The 20,251-nt window shown below is 35.4% G+C and overlaps 1 protein-coding gene across 9 annotated transcripts in view; it reads left to right on the top strand.

Moving 5' to 3' along the window:
- PAM (peptidylglycine alpha-amidating monooxygenase) overlaps positions 1-20,251 on the top strand; it is a 295,529-nt gene that overhangs the window by 40,686 nt on the left and 234,592 nt on the right. Inside the window, exon 3 of one of the 9 annotated variants that reach the window (XM_081293030.1) lies at positions 15,335-15,365. The exons of the other annotated variants lie outside the window; for them this stretch is intronic. The gene's annotated coding sequence lies outside the window, so the exon portion shown is untranslated. The remainder of the gene's footprint in view (positions 1-15,334; positions 15,366-20,251) is intronic. 9 annotated transcript variants of the gene reach the window in all.

Below are 20,251 nucleotides of genomic sequence, written 5' to 3'. Positions count from 1 at the left end.
GGTGATGCAACTATTGCTAAAATTACTTGGAATTCTGACAATTACTAAAATTAAGTCAGCTTGCTTATAAGATTACTTAATCACTAAATCAAACAGGATTTGGCATTTTAACAAATAGGATGTTTTTCACTAACGTCAATGCAGAAAAAAATTGTGCCTGTATGTTTGCTTCAGAATGTAATATATGAATTTAGAAACCACAGAATGTGCCAGAACTAGAGTAATGATTCTTTAAGACACTCCACACCTAAGCCAGTTATACTAGACTCTGTTGGAAAGAGCTTGAGATATATTTAGGGGAATACAAAGAAGAAGCTTATTTTTGCACATTTCCATGTTCATATCACAGTGGGTGGGAACATGACCTCCAGGGTTAGATACACTCAGATTTCTAAGGCTGGTCTCTTTAGGCATATAAATTGTTCTCTCTGAGTTTTAGATTTATTAACTATTATTAAACACAAACAAAACTGCAAGTTCTAAAGCCTTGGAAATCTTTACTGTTTGTGTATTTTGCATATAATGGAGCACAGAATCCTTCTTAACACAAAATGCCAAGAAGTCCCTACAGTTTCACAGATGTTGGCACTGAACATGAGACTCATTTGCTCTCCTTGAGAGACTCCAACCCTACCCATCATTTTTTCATTTGCTGACAGCCTCCCTAATGCAAATATTAACTCAGTTACTTGAAAAGGTAGGAAGAGAAAGGTTGCTTATCTATATTTTAGGCAGTGTGCTGGGTGCTTTACAGAGATTTGTATTAAGGTGATGGCTCCCAAATCGATCTTTCCAGTCTTAGCCTTAACCTAAAGCTCCATTCATGCATTCCTGTTTTACTTAGTTCCTTCTTTTGTCTAATGTGTTTCTACATTTCCTGTGTTCACCACTCAAAATACTGCAACCATGCTGGGTTTCTTCACATTCCTTGAGCATTCTAAGCTCATTTGTGTCTTGGAACCATTGTTCTTGCTAATTTCTATGCCTGGAAGGCTCTGTCCTTTTATGCTTCTTGTTTCTTCTTATTCAAATGTCTTTTCTCCTGATACTGAGGTTTTTCTCTGACAACTGTATGTCAATCATCATTCCCCTAGTCAGTGCTTATCTTATCTCCTGTGGTATGGTTCTTCTGAGTGCTTTTCAACTTACATAAAATTGTTATTTATTTTTTTAATTGCTTGTTGTTTTATCTTCTGCACTGAAATGCAGGCTTTCTTAGAGCAGTGGGCTTGCGTGGCTTGTTCAACACCATGCCAGTAACTGAACAAGTGCTTGAATCACAGACATGTTCTCAGCAACCTTTGGAGGTATGATTGTTCTTAATTTTGTAGTAACAAAAGTGAGGCCCAGGGAGGTTAAGTAGCTTGCCTAGGATCACAGAGATCAGTAGGTGGGAGAGCTGGGATTTAGACTCCTCTCTGAAAAGCTAGGCACCAATGCCTCCCTTCTCAGAAGGTCAGGGATGTTAATGGGAAGGAGGGGCTGTGTTGAGTTGGTGGAACTTCCTTTGAGTCCCTGGCTGGCAGTTACTGTTTCTACAGCCTTGCCGGACTGGTCCTGATCACTTTATACTCTGGTATCCCTAGCTTATCTTATTTTCCTTTTAGACTCAGTGCCCAGGATATGCATGATTAATATTTTACAAGAATGCATTCAATCCCTTACTGCTTGAGCAAAACAGTGAAACACTGGATTTTAAAAAATCCCCCTAGGGGGCTAGAATCTAGTTTTGAACCCAGATAAAATTTTCCACCTGGCCTGGGTTCTACCTTTTCATATACTTACTGTTTTTCTGCTCATTGTTTACATGACAGTGGTTATAACTATAGCTTTCTTTGGGGGAGTTTGTGTTAATAACACAGATATGGCTTTGATTTTGACTTGCTTGTTTTGTATTTGGCCCCTATTGACTGGAATGTTCCACCCCTCTACTCTTTCCTCCAAATGGTGCTGAAGCTGAGACATTTATACTGTTTTAACCAGATATAGAATAAAACATGCTTTCTTGTAGTTTATACTATTGATATATACAAATTACGTGGAGCTGTTTTGAAAAAGAACAACAACACAACAAGAAAAAGACAAAACCAAGGGCAGTTGATTAAAATAGGATAATCCACTGCATAGCCTAGCAGATTACAGAGGGGATAGTTTATTGGTACTTTTTAACTCCAAGAGGGACATTTGGTGTATGTTGCTGCATTTGACCTTTTAGAAACTATTGACATCAATTGGGAACTGCCAGTAAACCTGCCGTAATCAGTTAAGCAGAAGGAATCTCAGCATTGTGAAACTGACTGGCTGATTAATTTAAATCCAAATGTACACAGTCTTGCCTGAACTCCTTTTGCAAGACCCTTACACAAAAGGGCTTCATTCAGAAACTGCACAACCCACATCCTGCTGTCAGACCCTTTGAGCCCTGTGGGTCTTCTTAGGCTGCAGGCATCATCCTTAACCCTTTAGGCTTCTTTTTATTTCACAGAAAATAGTGTCTCTGCCTATATCCACATAAATGCTCTACATTTCCCTCAAAGTTTCTTATTTGTGTCCTAGGGAAAAGGTATTTTAAATTCCACTAATTGAGAGACTCAAATGAGAATTTATCTTAAACTTGCTTCTTTAGAAAAAGTATATTAGAATTTAATCCAGTACTACTTCCTCTGGGACTTATAATCAAAATTAGAATCATGAATGTTGAAATAAGTTTTTGGTATTAAAGTAAGCCATCATCTATAATTACTTTGACTCTGAGATTCAAAATATTGAAGTCTTTCTATTCTGTTTTTAGTTTTTGGAAATTATTTAACTTAACTGACTCTTGGGTGAATTTAAAGGTAGTATAAGGGTTGCAGTTCTGGGTCTTTAAATGAAAGCAAAATTAAGACCCCAGGAGGAAAAAACCTTGAGTAACTTCAATCTAGGGCAAACACTGAGTAAAGTACCCATATGTCAAGTCCTCTGTTCGGTTTGGTTGCAGAAGAGGCAGATATTACAAGCAGGCGACATCAGGTAAAGAACATGTTGAGAATCAGGTACTTAGAAGTTTTGGGGCACAAGAAAAATCATGGCATCGTTTCAAGCCTATATTTTTATTTTCATTTCTGGGAGTGAAATTCTGACTTCTCCCTCATCGTACCACACTGGATTATTCACAAGTTTTAAGTAAAAGAATTTAATCTTAGTATGTGGGAAATGAAAAATATTGAATAAGTGTTCTTCCAGTGAATGCCAAATGGAAGGCATGGTGCTGTATAGAGAATAAGAAGTGAACATAGACTTTCTCTACCTTTAAGCAAATTGAAGAAAGTAGAAAAATAAGAAAAATGATAATAAATAAGCAATATAACTTTTTTTTGTGTGTATGCCAGGGATTGAACCTAGAGCCTCACACATGCTAAACACACACTCTACCACTTATTATATCCATAGCCCCATGAATGTTTTAAGTGAAATGAAGTGAGATAGAAATCAATGGAAATTCTGAGGAAGCAGTTTTCAATGGAAGAGATGAGATGGGTCTTGAGGACTGCTAGGGTTTGGATTGGCAGGGACAAGAGACAAGAGAAATGTGGGTGTTACATGGGGTCAATGGAAAAGTAGATGTGGAGTACCAGGGTCAGGAAACAGAGAAAAGTCTTCAGGAGGAAAAGTCCAGGGACATATTAGTGCATTAGATTCTCTAATTGTAGCTCAAAGTGATGGATGGGGGGTGGTAAATCTGGCAAGGACAAGGCTTATGTTAAAAATGTGAAATCTGCAGTTGATACGGTTGCCCATAAAGGGAGTCTTTTGGCATTTTTTAATTTTGGTGGTAACCTGGATAAAGCAATGTTTTATGAAGACTTATCTAGGACACAGTGGATGCATAGAACAATTTAAAAGGTGAGGCATTCTGAAGCCATGGAGACCAGTTAGGAGAACAGACATTATGAGGTGCCTGACAGAGACGATCTAAGGTGGTGGGGCAACATTACGGAGAGAACGAAGAGGAGACAGAGCAGAGGAATTTGGACACTGACTAGGTCTAAATATGGTGGAGATTAACAACCTTTTTGTCACTGAAATTTTTGTGATACTTCAGCAAATTAATATGAATTTGTTTTAATTAAAAAATTGAAACCCAAATGCTAAAAATATAGTCTCAAATACCACTGTTATTTTCAATCCTTATAATATGCTTACCCAGAATTAGGAAAACATTCTGTCAAGAGCAGAGCAGCCAAGAATATTGCTCCTTTGGGCTAGAAGGAAATTCAATATGAATTGTGAAGCAAAGATAGTTTAGGATTAAGAGTGTTTTGTGTTGTCCTTAGAAAGGTGATTTGGGCAAGGAGCAGACTGGCCACTGGCTGACTAGTCAGAGATCTAGAAATTCCAGCCAAATCTTCCCTTAGAAGTGAAACTTTGACCCCCATTTGCCTCTGAATTGGCACTTGCCAACATGAATTCAGTTTAGTTTAAGAACAAGTTAGGCTCAGGGCCTTTTTATCCCCAGTCTTCAACATAAAGGCTAAAGTGGTTGCCTGGGAGTTAGAGGTAATCTATCATAGCTTGGCGGTTGATGAGGTGATTTCTTTGGAAAATATACTGTTTTTATTTTTTTGTGAAAGGGTATTTCACCTTCTAATTTTTGTTTTCTTTCAGTTTGAGAAATTATAGTCTTGTTTTGATGTCTGCAGAGCCTCAGGACCTTCTGGAAAAAAAATAAGTGAATTTTCTAACTATACGCAAATAACAGAAAGATCAGTAGAGTAGAGGGAAAGGAACAGGGAAGGGAGGAGAGAAGGAGAAGGGGAAGTTCTGGGGACTGAATTAGAATAAGTTATATTCCATGCTTTTAAAATTATGTCAAAATGAATCCTATGTATAACTAAAAAGAACCAATAAAAAAGAAGTAAATTTTCTGAGGTTCAGGAGAGATAAAATGTGTACAGTTATTTACCAGGAGCATGCCATAGTTCAGTGAAGCTGATTGTGTTCCTGGGTGAATTTCTTCCCTTCTCCTTGCTCTGTGTGTCTAACCTCTGGACCTTGTGCTGCTGTGGGTGGCCTAATGTGGGTGTGTAATGCATAAGGCCTCTCTGTTGTTATCCTTGAGAATCAACACAAAGGAGGTAGTAGTTTTTGTTCAATGATTGCAGTACACAAGTTTATGATATTCTCCAAAAAGACAGTGAAATTGCACTGATCAAAAAATTTAATGGTGTAGCATGAGCAGATAGAATATGGACTAGAACATGTCACTTTGAACCATTTTTGTAGATTAAGAGGAGAATAAAAATGAATGAGAGAATGGAAGCTGGGGAAATTTCTGTTTATGCTGATGGTCTTCCATTTTTCCTCCAGTCTTTTGTAGTATCATCTCTCTCTCTTGGTTTGGTCTTATTTTGGGGTGTGTTCTTTTTAAAAGTATACTTAAAAAAAATTAACAAACTAGCTTTATTGTTGGACCATTCCTTCATGACTGTCTCATCTCTGGAAAATCATTGCACCTGCTCCCTTTTGTGTGTATTGCTAGAAAACCTTTATTTACTTTCCCAATCCTAACTCTCTGTTTAGACAGATGGATCATGTCCTCTTAAGAGTTGTTTGAAACCACCTTAAAATGGTAGGACCTGGTCCACCACCTGTCATTGGTCCTTCCTGAGAGTAGGTAACCTGATTACAAGTTCAGAATATATTTAGATTAATTTCCATTTCTTGAATTACAATAGTAATTCATATTCATGATTTAAAAAATTGGAAGACTCTCCTTCAAACCTAGTCTGCAGTTAAAATCACCAGAAGAACCACTTCTAGCAGCTGAGTGAATATTCTAGATATTTTTTAGTGCATATTCAGATAAACAAGTGTATTTATTTTAAAGGAATTCATACCATATATATCTTACCATGCACAGAAAGTACCTGTGTGTGTGTGTGTGTGTGTGTGTGTGTGTGTGTGTGTATTCACACATATCAAGGTAAAGTTGGTGAATTTTTTTTTCTGAAACTCAGGATAGCAGGATGAACAAATGAAAGTATAGGAGTAATTCCATTTAGTTTTTTCCCCATACGTAAGATTGAATTACATTATTTTTTGTGAGGGCTGATTTTACTGTTTTCCTCTCAGAATTCTTCTTCTTTATAGGAGTGAAAGGTCCAACTTGTCAACTAGGTTAAAATTCTTTATGTTTTTTCCAAATTGTAAATGTGTTCTGTTGTATTCCATTTTACTGTTTTTGAAGCAGTATTTGTTAGACACTTGTACACTATTTACTCACAGGGGAAATATTAAAAAACAGGCTTAGCTTCATCTAAATTGAAATAGAGATAATAATAGTTTCTTTGAAATAACTGAGATCTAAGTATGTAGTACAGAATGACAGCCTTCATTTTTTATTGTGTTACGAATATCTTAAGGAAGATCTGCCAAGTTACTTGCTTACCTTTACAATTACAGTATTTACAATAAAAATTAGACCATGATATTGTTTAAAAACATGTCAATCTGGCATTCGTGGAGAAGAAAACAATAGTTTTCTTAATACAGGTGATGGATTATATACTTATTAATGTGTTGCATCTGATCAAATAAGCGTAGTATATCATTGTAGACTCAGTTTGATGTTGAAGCATAGCTAATTTAAGTAATTAATTTAAACCTGGTATTTTCAAGAGGTTTGTATTCTTCTGAATGTGGGTGACAGATGCAGGGAAGGACAAAAGAATCCAAAGGAATGATTTAAATTATGTGTACTTTAGGGGGGCTTCAGAAGTAGAAGCAATTCTGCCCATGACAGAAGAGACTTTTATCAAGAAAACTGTGACAGCAAGTCTGTGGATCTTATCCCGGTTTTATCTGGGTGTCATAATTAGCCATTTCACTGGAGGTGTTTTCTGGATAAGTGATGTATTGGCAAGTATTTACTGGAGCTCCGAGATAAATGGAACGGGCAGCTGCCACCTCCTGGAGTAGTAAATAGAATCAGTTTTCATTGTTATCAGTACACTGACTTCGGAAGGCAGAGGCACTGAAGTGGGGTTTCCTTTCAAAGGGAATCAAATATTCACCCTCAAGGAAAGGGGTATTTGTGATGCGATAATATTAATGCTTCTTAACTGAGAAAGCCATCTATGAATACTTAGACTGTTGCTACCTGGGAGCTTTATTTATTAACCTGTGCCTTTGTCACAGCCTCAGATGTGAGACGAATGTAATGATATTTGTCATTAAAAAGTCACACTGAAATTAATAATTTCAGAATTCATTGAGTTCTCTTGCTCTGTGTCACACTTGCTGCCTCTGTGACAACCTTCATTTCCTACTTAGCAAATCCAACTCTGGTAGCTTGAGCCCCAGGAAGTTGTTAAAGCAATTAAAGGCTTCTGTCTCCCAGCACATTGCTCGGTTACCATAGTATCCTCTGCCTCCAAGTCTCTCCTGATGATGTCAGTATGCATACAGGGGTTGTTCAGAGCATCTACGTGGGGATGATTCACCCGGCAATAAAGCCCCTTTCCCGTTGCTTGCTTTCCAGTGTGATTTCAGACATCCCTAGCAATGGAAGGTAAGTGCCTTGTTTTGCATAGAATTGCAAGAATTACTAATGCCTTGATTATTCTGTTTCAGGTTTCTTGCTTTCTAAGATATACTACTAACTGAAATCCTAGTGTATGGGAGAATTTCAGACAGTTAGCTAGAACCATTTCAATTTGTACTTAAAGTATGTGTGTATGTGTGCATGTATGCATGCACACGTGGAGTAAGCTTATAAAAATAACTGAACACACAATGTAATGCCTGCTACTCTCCCTGGTAAGTAGCAGTAGCACACACGGTAGGGCTTTTAATTCTGAACTATTTGAAATGTAAATATCCTAAAATATTTTGACAGGTGTCACAGGGCAACCAAGGCTATTTTTTAAGTGTGTGAATTATACATTTTAATTTATATTTTATATACTTTATCCAGATTAAACAATATTAATGTAAATATGGGAAGATATTATTATAAGTACCAGCATATTACAGAGATTAAAGCTTATATTGTAGGATAAAGATTTAGTTATGGAAAGATTTTATGAAATTCAAAGTATATTGATAGCCATCATTTCATACTTACACTTTTATTGCCTTCTCACAGCTTCTATTATTGTGATGAATGAAATGTGTGCTTCATGAAAGTTTTTCTTCAATACATGTCCACCCTTAAGGCTGACTGTGTTCAGCTTTATGAAAAGAATACTTTATGAAAAGAATATTCAGATAGAAGAACTATGAGTAGATATTTTCCTTGAGAAGTTAATTATATATTTAATTTTTTCTCCTATTGTATGTCTCATCAATAAGCAATAAATGATGAGGCACACCAAACCAAGTTCTCTGTCAACTGGTTTTCTCAATTTTCATTCTGAGAGTTCTGTCCATATTTCTGTTCCTTGTTTCCAAATGGAATATTTCAGTATATTCTGTGAAGAATATAATATGAGGTTTAGGAAGTTATAGTAGGTAAAATCAGTTTCCAACTCATAGTTTTGAAAGAGAAATAAGAAAGAGTGGATGGGGTGGGGCCTTTTCCCAGCTTTTTATATAGCAGAAACATTATTATGTGTGGAAGATAGGCAGATGGCTTTGTTGAAAGGTAGGTAAGTGGTTTGGACTGTCCATTTGTATTTTTGTAGTCTTCTGGGATATACCCTGCTCTCTAAGTTTGCTGTGTTTCTGCATGAGATTATGTCAATAGACTGATGGTACTCTTCATTTTTCTTTCTATAAAGAATCAGATATACAGTTGTGAGAGAGTGGAAAACAATGTTTAACTTTAAAATTACTACTAGTAAATTAAGGATATGACTTACTTTAAATGTCATAAATACTTGTTTGAATTTCTGTCCTGAAAATATGCTTAAACTGGCTTGACTTAATTTCTTCACTATTTTGGATATTTAATCTTGAGTGTGTTTGAAAATTTGTTAGTTTGTTGGTGTCAGAAAAGTTTTCTAAAAACGTAAAAAGGAATTATGATACAACCAAATTTAGTTGATAGATTAAATATTAAAGAAATTGAATCACTCTGAAATGTCAACATACTTTTAAAAACTCTTTCATTGAAACAGTTTCATAATACTTGTGTTGAAAACTAGACTAACATGTTCTAGGATAAATTACAGCAGGTTTTTGAGCTTATTGTATTAATGTTGTGGATGGTATAATTCAACCTATGAAAATCTCCTTCTGCTGCCTTGACCAATACAAGTAGCACTTTATATGGAATGTATGTCAAAGATTATAATTTCCTTTATGCTTTAGTCAGGAAGTGGTTCCAAAGAGTTCGGGGAGAGTGATTTAAAAAATTGGTTTTGGGAAGTTTTCATTTTATTTTTATGCAATGGTAAGAATATTTTATATTTTAATACTTAAACGTGTTCCTGCTGAAATATGGAAATGCCATGTCTCTATACCTCACCTGCATGAAACAAATGAAATATAGCAGAAAAGAGATTACCTTGGCCCTCACCAGGCACACAACAGGTTAAATGGAACCGGTATCCAGAAGAATTAGAGGAAGCCTCAAGGAGAACACAGACATGAAAATAAGTTTTTTTAAGTTTTTGTCCAGTAATAGGAAAGATACTTGAGTTGTGAGGAATTGGTTCAGTGCATTACCCAGTGGTCTGTGTTCAAAGGCTGGAACCTGGGCACATACACTTTTTAGGCCACTTTCCATTTTTTATGGTACTACATTCCTAGTTGGAGCTGGGCACTTTTTCCTAATCAAATTTTAAACTTATTTTCTTCCACAAAAGTAGTGATTGATATAGTGTAATAACTAGGGAGGTCTCTTAGTTTCCTGTTGTTGGCTGTAACAAATTACCACAGAAGTGGTCACTTAAAGAATACAAATTTACTACCCTAGAGTTTTGTTGGTTAGGAGTGTGATGCATCTCAGTGGACTAAAAACATCAAAGAGTCAATAGGATTGCATTTCCTTTCAAGAGACTTGGGAGAGAATCCATTTCCTTGTCTTTTTTTAGCTTCTAGGGTCTGCCTACATTCCTGGGCTCATGGCCTTCTTCCTCCAACTTCACAGATGGCAAGTGGAGACCAAATCCCTCTGCTGCCAGTTCTCTTGCTCTGCAGCCATAAAAGCTTCTCAGGCAATTATGATATGGACATTTTTGTAGGGGGAGTATTCTGTCTGCTGCAGAAGGAATACGGAATGCCTAGTCAATTTTATCAACCTTAAATTCACAAATCTGATATTTTTACTGAAAGCCACGAATTAAGCAATGATTGCCAACAGAGAATGAAATTTTAACCTAATCCACTGGATGCTATCATCCCCAAGGATATTAAAATGCCTCAAGATAATTAATGAGAGAAAATCAAATTAGATATGTTTCACCAACTCAAATGTTCAAAACTCTGTGGTACAGAGACCAGCTTCATAAAGTGACACTATTCTTCATTTAATATTTTTATTGAGAAGCTTACATCAAATGAAGTTAATTACACAAAGCTGATTTGAGACTACAAAAATTCTATTAGTTAACTCCTGTGTGAGTGAGCCTTGGTTTCTTTAGAAACTGAAGGGTAATGGCTGGGCCTCTAGAGACCCAAACATGAGAACTAGTAACCCTAAGTTTTGAATAAGACTGTTGTTCATTGATCTGGCATGAATCCATATGAGTCACAAGACCTAGAAGATGAATCTGGCAGGTGTGCCCCTGCATGGTTTCCTAGGAAAGGCACAATGTATTACCATAATCAATAACTCTAGAGTTAAGGTCAACAGCTGCAAAATTTTCTTTTATTGTTTATATCCTGGGTTTATTATCACTTTGAACTGATTCATCACATCTGGGTCCATCTATACTAAATATACGGTAATTTATAGGTAGTAGTAGATTTTTAACCTTTGCAAAACACTAGAAAAAAAAACTGTAGAAGAGAAATCACTGTAAAGGTGAGTTTTAGACAGAAGTGCCTAAAATTACATTTTGCTCTGGTTCTCTGAAGAAAAGGAGATGAAAAGAAAATGGTTTTCCTGCTTGCATTCTTCTTCTTTTTTTTGGAAAATCACTTTCTAGGGAAAGACTAAGTGGTATCTTATCACCTTTGCTTAGAATACAAAGGAGGGTTTGTGAAAATTACTTTGCAAGGAGTTCTTATTTTGACTTTGACCCTTTTTGGTACCATAGTAGTGCAGGAAACTTCAAACTATATGTAAATGCAAAATCTGGTTTTATACCATCAGGATTGTGTTTGTCAGTTGAAATATCATCATTAAAGGAAAGATTTTAAGTGACAAAGCAGTTAGAAAAATCAGATCAGCAAATTATATAATTTAATAAATAACAAAAGTTATTTATCTATAACACTGTAAATAAAAACACACAATTAGTTGAGTGTTTTACTTTCAGCACATATTAAGCTCATTTCAATGTTGAGTTTCTTTTATCGATAGTATGTACCCTTTCAAGTGCTAACATAAAAAAATCTTTAACATGTGCTCATATTTTTAGAAATATACAAAATATTCAATATAATACCGATTTTCTCCAGTTCCAGTAAATTAGAGTGAATAGAGATTAAATCTATTTCTCTTAAAAAAAAAAAAAAGCACTTCACAGAGCAGCTGCCTTCTCTGAGATAGAAGAGACTGTTTAATCTTTAAATCATTTTGAACTGGCTCAGTTGCTGTACTAATCCTTTTTACTTTGTTAAAAATTATCTTAAAAGTTTATCTTTGAGAGAAATCAGAGATAAAGGAACTAATGGAAATGAGAGTTTTGAGGTTTTTGAATCTTATTTGGTCAGTGGGTGGTAGATAAGATGGAAAGAAACTTCAAAATCAAAAACTTCAAAGACTGTTATGATTTCTCCCTATTCTGAAAACTAGTTCAGAGTTTTGTTTCTAGGGGGAATTTTCCCCAGTAATGGCAGTAAAGTCAAGTATGAAGGAAGTAATGGCACTAGCAAGTTTTCTTAAGTCTTGACTGCCCCCAAAGTCTTTGCAAATCTGAGAACCATCACAAGCCCTATGCATTTGCTCCCTGATCTTATATTTGATTATGTTTTTTAAAAAATGTATTGCTGTTTTAATCTTACTTCCATCTGTAAAACAAAAGGAAACTTACAGGGAGAAAAGAAATTATTGAAATTGTTTTCAATAATTTGAAATAAATTATTATTTCCCCTATTCCTGCCAATTTACGCTATGGAAGTGAGATTCTATAGCTGGAGCAATTTTTATTATTAATTCCTCTAAAATAGTTTTATGGATTGAGGATTAATGGAAATAAAGGCTACACTTTCTGTAAGCAAAATCTTGTGGCCTAGGGCAAAGAAGGAGAGAGTTGAGTTGCAAAACATTGTTTGCAAAGGCTAGGAACAAGTGCTTGCAGCCTTCTTCAGGGGCATGCTGTGACCAGTGCATGTGGACCAGCCAGGTGGGAAGCTTAGGGAGGACTGGGCCCATGCCTGCTGTTTACTCTCTGTTCAAGTACAAGGGGACTTTACAAAAAGTAAGGAGCCTTTTGTGGAGACTGGAGGTTGGTTCCTGGATGTAGCCACAGCCATGCTAGAAAATAGTCACTCCTAAGAGCTTTTTCTTTATACTAACAGTACAGAAGAGGGGAGGCAATTGGAGACTATGAGTCCAGCTTTCAATATTCATAAGTCAGGGACTGAGCTTACCAACTAAAAAATTTTATAAATTCTAAACTTTCCAATCACAAATTTATGCCAGAGTTTAAACTCAAAAATTGTCTCAAGAGTCTCAGTAGAGAAAGTGACAGAGGAATATGATCTACCAATTGTAATATTAGCATATAACAAGAGTCAGGTGGCATTATTTTCTTATTGGAAAGGTCAGTTCTGTCCTCTTCAATCAAAATGCAATCTTAGTAATTACTATTGAATGCCCTCCCTTGCGTAATGGTGCACTGTGCACAATACAGAATTAATCAAAGGACAACATGACCTCTGACTACAAGGAATTTCAGCTAAGAGCATGGCTAGGTGGAGAATAACTTTCTTATCACTTAATAACAATTATTGTTTTATTTTCATGTTAATTCTTTCCAAGTGGTAAATTTCAATTGAGAGATAATAAATGTATTTGATTTGCATTCAAAGAGTATGCTTTTCTTAGAACTCAGAATGAATTGATTATTTACCTGATGACAGATCTATTGTTATTCTGTTAACCTTGTGTCCCCTTACCTCTTGCAGTTCCATTTACCTGACTGTAAAATTTGGGTTTTTTTCCTAGCGTTCTTTTCATCATAGAATGTTTTTCATTCTTTTTCATAAACACCTTTAGGCACAGCACATGTCCACTCAAATACAGTTGCTTTAGAATGAGCTATTCCAATCCTAGTCCTTCTTTTTACTCTTTTTTTTTTCCCCGTCTTCCTTCAGGCTCCTCATAACATTTATTTTAAGCAACAGCTCCTTGTAACATTTATTTTAAGCAGCCAACTCCTGTTTATCGAGCACGCACTGAGTGTACTGCCTCACATTCCACACTGAGGCTGCTGCCCCTTTTTTCCCCTGCTGCAGATCTCTGCTTGTACAGTTATCAGTCTTGCCTTCTGATGGATAGAAGGTAGGAGAAATTAAAGGAGAGAGTTGGCAAATGGAAGGGACATGGTTGGTTACAGAGAGAAGACACTAAAGATAGAATTTTTAACAGGAGGAAGGAACCTTACACAGCTCTGAGATTGTGTTGGGAGATTGGAGTCCTCTTATGGTAGCTGGAGGAGGGGCAGCAGCAGCGGCAGCACAGTGTTTTTGAGTGTTCTATCAGGCGTGTTATGGAGTGAAATGGATTACTATATTTACACATGGAACTTACTGCATGAAATTGCAGTTTATCCTTTTCAACTAGCTAAAACCCAAGTGGAAAAACCCTCAAAACCTTACATTTTCTGACATCAATGCAGCTAGTTCACTCTCCTGCCCATCTTCTGGCCACCTTTCCCCAATCTTGGATGTGAACGTTTGGAAAGGAAGCCCTTACATTCATTCTACTTAGAAATAACTGTGGTTTCTTAATGAAACTTAGGGAGAACCTCATTGCTATACAAAATTACATATAAGAGGATGTGAGGGGAATGGGAAAATAAACAAGGAGAGAAATGAATTACAGTAGATGGGGTAGAGAGAGAAGATGGGAGGGGAGGGGAGGGGGGATAGTAGGGGATAGGAAAGGTAGCAGAATACAACAATTACTAATAGGGCATTATGTAAAATTGTGGATGTGTAACCGATGTGATTCTGCAATTTGCATTTGGGGTAAAATTGGGGGTTCATAACCCACTTCAATCTAATGTATGAAATATGATATGTCAAGAGCTGTGTAATGTTGTGAACAACCAATTAAAAAAAAAGAAAAAAAAAAAAAAGAAGGCATTCATGTGCCCTGAGTCAACACTCAGCAGTATGTTGTTAGTTATTTAGAATCATCTCCATGTTAGCTTTTTGATGGTTATCCAGGTACGTTGAACTGTCATTTAAAGAGTAGTTGTACAGAAACAATAATTTTAAATTGGCCCAAACTTAGTAAAATGTTGAGAGTAGGAAGAATTTATTTTTCTGGTCAGTTTATGTTTTATTATAATAATCTCCTTACTGATATGGTTTACAATCCAAGCCTTTTGTGTCATTAAAGATATCTTGCTAGTAGTTATCTACTTTCAATATTTGAGATTTTCTTTTCATCTTTGCAGTAATGTCAAAGGAATGTAGTGTTTGGATAGCAATGAGGTCATGTGTATAGAGCTGGTGAACTATGTGGGTTTAGCAGAAGATGAGGACAGACAGGCAAGGGAATCAGATCCTACAGGGCCCTAAAGGTCCCTGTCAGAGAACAAGACACTGGAGGCTTTGAACACAGAAGCAACATGGCCTGACATACCTTTCTCAAGGCTTGCTTTGCCTGTGCTTCCAGACAAAACTTGGGGCCAAGAATGAAAGTGGAGGCATCAGTTGGAAGGAACTGAGCTCATCTTGATGAGAAGTGACAGGGGACAGGGGAGCAGTGGAGAAGAGTGCTTTGAAGATAGAATGGAGAGGATTTCCCAAAGATTTGAGTATGAACACACTGGGAAGAAAGGACTAGAGAGGACTGAAGTACTTGGTCTGGACATCTTGTAGGGTAGAGTATCTGTATAGCAGATAATAAATTCCACTGTGATATTTCCTGATTGTTTTTGATGAAATATAAAATAGTTCACACTTTTTTTGTAAGACCAAATTTTTTGTTTGTTTCAAAGGTTATGAATGTCAAAGAATTTACTTTCACTCACCTGTCACTCACCAGGATTCTTTTTTTGTCTTACAGTTTTAATTTTAAATCCCCTGTCTTTCTCAAGGTAAAGAATCTTTCATTTTCTGAAATGTTTATTCTTTGCTGTAGTGGATTATGACTGCCTCATCATGTTATTTACTTTAACTGTTGGTTGCAATTATAAACCGCTTGAGTCATGTATATTTGTGTAAGGAGAAAAAGACCTTTATTGTAGCCATGTAAGAAAGCATATAATTAATTATGTTCTACTCCAAAATTAGTAATTTGGTCTAATAAATAGCCTACTATGTGGGAAACACATTTTCTTTAAAAAAATCATGGTTGGTTGGTTGGAGTGGGAAAAAGACATTGAGTGATGTGGCTTCTAGTCAAAAATTTTAAAAAGAGAAGAGAAACTAATAATCATTGAAAAAACTTATTGGTCATCTGGTCCCTTTAGTAAGTTGATGAAAGGATATTTAATTGGGAACCAAGTTTCTGATAATTATAAAATACTGGTAATTTTATGGTTATAGTGGTTATCTTTGACCAATATGTATTTAGAACATAATACACTCAATTCTGCATTATCCATAATTATGGGATCTGATAATCAATTCATATATAAATTCCATAGTACATCTGAAAACTGACTTAAAGCAAGATCAAGTTTTTACAAGTTCTGTGAAAAGAAAGCATATAGCATCTGTGTTGTCACTGTTCATTCTGGACATATAAATGAGAAATAAAAATGAGAAGGTTAGAAGCATTAAAGGTGGAAAGTGGTGAATAACTTGGAATAAACAGATTGTTTTAGCAAATGATAAGAATTTCCATATGATTTTATAAGCTTTTTGATTATTCATTATTTAAAAAGAAATATTTAATTAATTAAAGTAATTCAATAAATAATTATGAAGGAACAGAATTTTTCAACTAATTTAAGAAAGCATCTTCTATATGGCATCACTGAGAGCTGCCATTTGTGTCACATTTCAGCTTGCTGAAGTGTTGCACCTTCTTCTACCCTGTTTCCTACTTGACCCTCAACCTTTCTTTCCTCTTTTCTCTCACTGCCAAAATGCTACCCACTTCTCTTTCCATTCCCTTGAAACTTTCTTTAAATCTAAAACTGTTCTGTAAAAAATCATTAACTACTGTCAAATGGCTAAATGTAACATTCCCCTTTTAGGCCTTATCCCAATAACCTCTTGGTAGTATTTAACTCTGGAGATCAGCATTCCCAAGAAATAAGTAGGCATGAAGAAGTATCATGAACTTTGAACTGTCACGTTTGCTCACTGCCACAATCTAGTTGGTCCTTCCCTCTTCCTCATTTGTCTGAGAGATAGCTTCCTTATTCCTCTGAAATTCTTTGAAGATTAATTCTCCCCTTCTTTCTGCCATGAATCATGCAGCAGTCATTCAATATCTTACTATATGTGTGGCTTTAAAAAATTTTTGGTCACTTTGCTAGGCTCTGGATCTTTTCATGCAGTAGTCATCTTTATTCCCATTTATATTCCAACTGTGAATATATAATAAGCAATTGATAAATACTTATTGGATGAACCAATTCTTTTATTATGAAACATATTTAGGGTTTAGAAATCTTTTCATCATCAGAATATATACATACTTATATCTCTTTTCAGACTTCAAAACATCTTTTGAGACCATTATGAAATTCTGAACCTACCCTGTAATCTTTAATACTAACTATATGGAGCAAGTAAGAGGGCAGAAGAAAATATGGAGTTAAAAGAAACAAATGGGAAGATGAGGGGAAGTTTTTCCCCTTTAATCCCATCTGTATCCTGTCTTGCTTCCTTGCATTTCCCTGGCATAAAAAGAGGCTGAAACCCTCTAGCACAGAGATGCAAAACTTAGCTCATATCTGTGCTTTCATGGTTTCTATTCACATAGTGAGAAAATAAAATGTGTTCTAGAATAAATTTATTTATGAAAATAAAAGAAACAACCCAGTATCATCTGGGAGAAAATGGATAGGGTGTCACATGCTAGAAATTTTTGAAGTGGTGATATTTTTTTAATAAAATAAAATTTTAAATTATATGAATATAATAATGTATTAATATAATGCATGAAATATATAATTATAAAAATATAATAATATAAATTTATTAAAATTTTCCACTTTATTGGATTTTTGTGAGAGGACTGTTAAATAAACCGAATATTTCAATACTATTTAACTTTTCAGATATCACTTCTCCATTTTTATCTATGTAAATCTTTCATATTCACTACAATTGCCTTAAAGAAAGGATATGGTCCAGAGCACTGCAGGAAAATAGAAATATTTTTTAAAAGCACCTTCATACTGTCACTGATTTTGTTCTTAATTGGCAGTGCTCATATTTCTTGTTTCTTTGGCCACTGCTATATATGGAAATTTCTACATTCATTTATGAAAGGAAGTACATGTACGTCTCTTGTACTCTATGAAAATGTGCAGCTCTGGCAGTTACACTGGATGGTTTTGCTCTCGTAATTAAAACACAGATGGAGCTCATTTCTTTCCCAAGTGTTTGATTGGCAGACACTCTGTGATCAACACTCTTCTCTGCTGAACACATCAGCACCATCTGCCTTCAGTCTGCTTAGAGAGGGTGGTCGAAGTGGAATTTCCTCATCCTCATGTGAACCAGCTTAAATAGAGTATATTTCTCTTGCTGAAACCATCTAATGATTTGTGAAAAATTACATATAATGTATAAGGTTTTTCATGACACTTAGTTTGCAACTTAATGAAATATTCAATAAAATGTGTTTTTCCAAAAAAATCCATAACTTACTTTTTCTGATTAAAATATTTAGAGCCTAACATTAAATCATTATATCTTGACAAATTAAAAGTTTCTAAATAAATTGAGCTGATGGGGCATTTTGTTTTTAGTGAGCTTGTTAGAGATGTTTTCAAGTGAGGGTCCTATGTTTTGAATAGTTAGTGTATGCTCTAGTTCCAAAGTGCAGTACTCGAGTATGCTTTTGCCTAAACCCAACACTAAAATAGTTTCCAAGAATATGCTAATTAAAAAAATTATAACTGCTATAAATAGATTTTGATAAATGGTTCTTCTCTCTTTAGATATCAGGTAAGAAATGGATAGAATTTTATGTTCATACAATTTTGATGCAGACAAGTGAAGGTAGGTTAATTATTTTGTAAAAAAAAAAGATAACTTTAAGACATTTGAAGTACAGATGGAATGATATTTTTAAGAAGAATGAGAAAAAGATAATCATTTCATTGTTCTGTAAACATTTTGCAACATGATACTTGATATAGTCTAGATTTGTGACAAACACATTTGTACTATGCCTTATAATACCAATTCTGTGTATAATTAAGTAATGAAAAACTGGTTTGAATTCACCCTTCCCTGTCCAAATGAATAAGTAATTATGATTGACAAGATGAAAAATAGTATAGTACTTTATAGTACTTTTGGAAGAAACTGAACAAATTAAACTGCTATACAGAGAATGTTAGGACAAAGAATAAAGAGATTGAAAAACATTCTGAAGAACAATGGAATATACTCATTACTCATGGTTCTTATGGAAACTTACAATAAAGGGCAAGAGTTACTTTGGGATTGGAGCAAGAATTTGAACATCAGTTCATAAAGTTAATTACTTCACAGAGTGGAAAATAAGATGAGTTTGGGAAATGAACCAACAGAAAAGAAGAAAAATAATTGTGAACGTATAAAAGTATTTTATCCTCTATAACCAGACTCCATTAAGGTTGAACTTTGAATTAACTTCTTATTTTGTTTGAATATATAATCACCTCTACTCAAGCTTGGCATTTTGTAAGGTAAGAATTGGAAGTGGAAAGGGAGAAAGAAGAGTTTTAACTTTATTTTTATTATTTTTTAGTTTCTGTAGAAAATATTTATCCTAATGAGCCTACATTCTCATAAGTTGAAGAATGTGAATAATTTTGATATAAAAGACTGGGATAATTACTATCAATGAAGTGGAAGTTCAGGGAAGGAAGAGACTTCCCAAATTGAGAGTGATTGAGAACACCTGGACGTATAGTTTGTTCATGTCACTTCTACTAATGGGGCTGTATTCTTTCCCAACCTGTTTCTTCTTTCCGTGTCACTTTTAGTTTGTATTGACATTTATTATATGGTTTACATTTGCAAACACCCATTTTATTATAACTACATGTATGATATGAGTCTCTAGAGAACTTCACTAAGATGTCATTTGGTTAAAAACAACCAAAATTTATTGAGTAATTACTGTGTGGCAGACACTTTTCTAAGTACTTTCTCATTTTACTCTCATGGAAATCCTATGAAGAAACACTATTATCATTGCCTTATTTCACAAATGAGGAAATTGCCTGATATGACCCGAGTAATCTATTAGAGGGACTGGGATTACTCAGGCAAGACTGGCTCCAGATTCTTGTGCTCCATTGCCATTGAAATACACCCAGCTCCTAGGACTGCCCTGAATGTGAATAGTTAATAAACTACCACTCAAATGCCCAATGCCATCAAAGGACTAGGCAGCAGAGGATACTGAGAAGATACCCCCAGGCTAAGAAAGTCAGCCAAATAGAGGAAAGAGGAGATGAGAATAAAAATTACCCTAGGAAGAGAACGGGTGGAGAAGCAGACTTTGTAACACACAGCACATCTGCACCTACCCTGGCACAGTCACCTTTGCCCACACACAAACTCTATTGTGCTTGGTCCACCCAGACGCCTCCACCCCATTCTGCTCTGTGACCCCTCCTCTCATGTCCAGTTTAACATGCAATGGATAGATAAAGCAAGGCCAAGTTCTCCTTAGTGGAAATGAAGTTTAACTTCATTTCTTTTTCCCAGTTAAAAGAGATTTCTCTGAAGCTAGGTTAAGTATTCAATGGGATAAGGCAAGGTGAGTCTCTCTTCAACCATGGTAGGAAAAGCACTACCCTGA

Source organism: Spermophilus citellus (assembly GCF_964194105.1).
Source record: "Spermophilus citellus genome assembly, chromosome: 1".
NCBI lineage: Eukaryota > Metazoa > Chordata > Mammalia > Rodentia > Sciuridae > Spermophilus > Spermophilus citellus.
The sequence above is the reverse complement of the archived record's forward strand: the minus strand, read 5'-3'. Positions and strand labels throughout refer to the sequence as shown.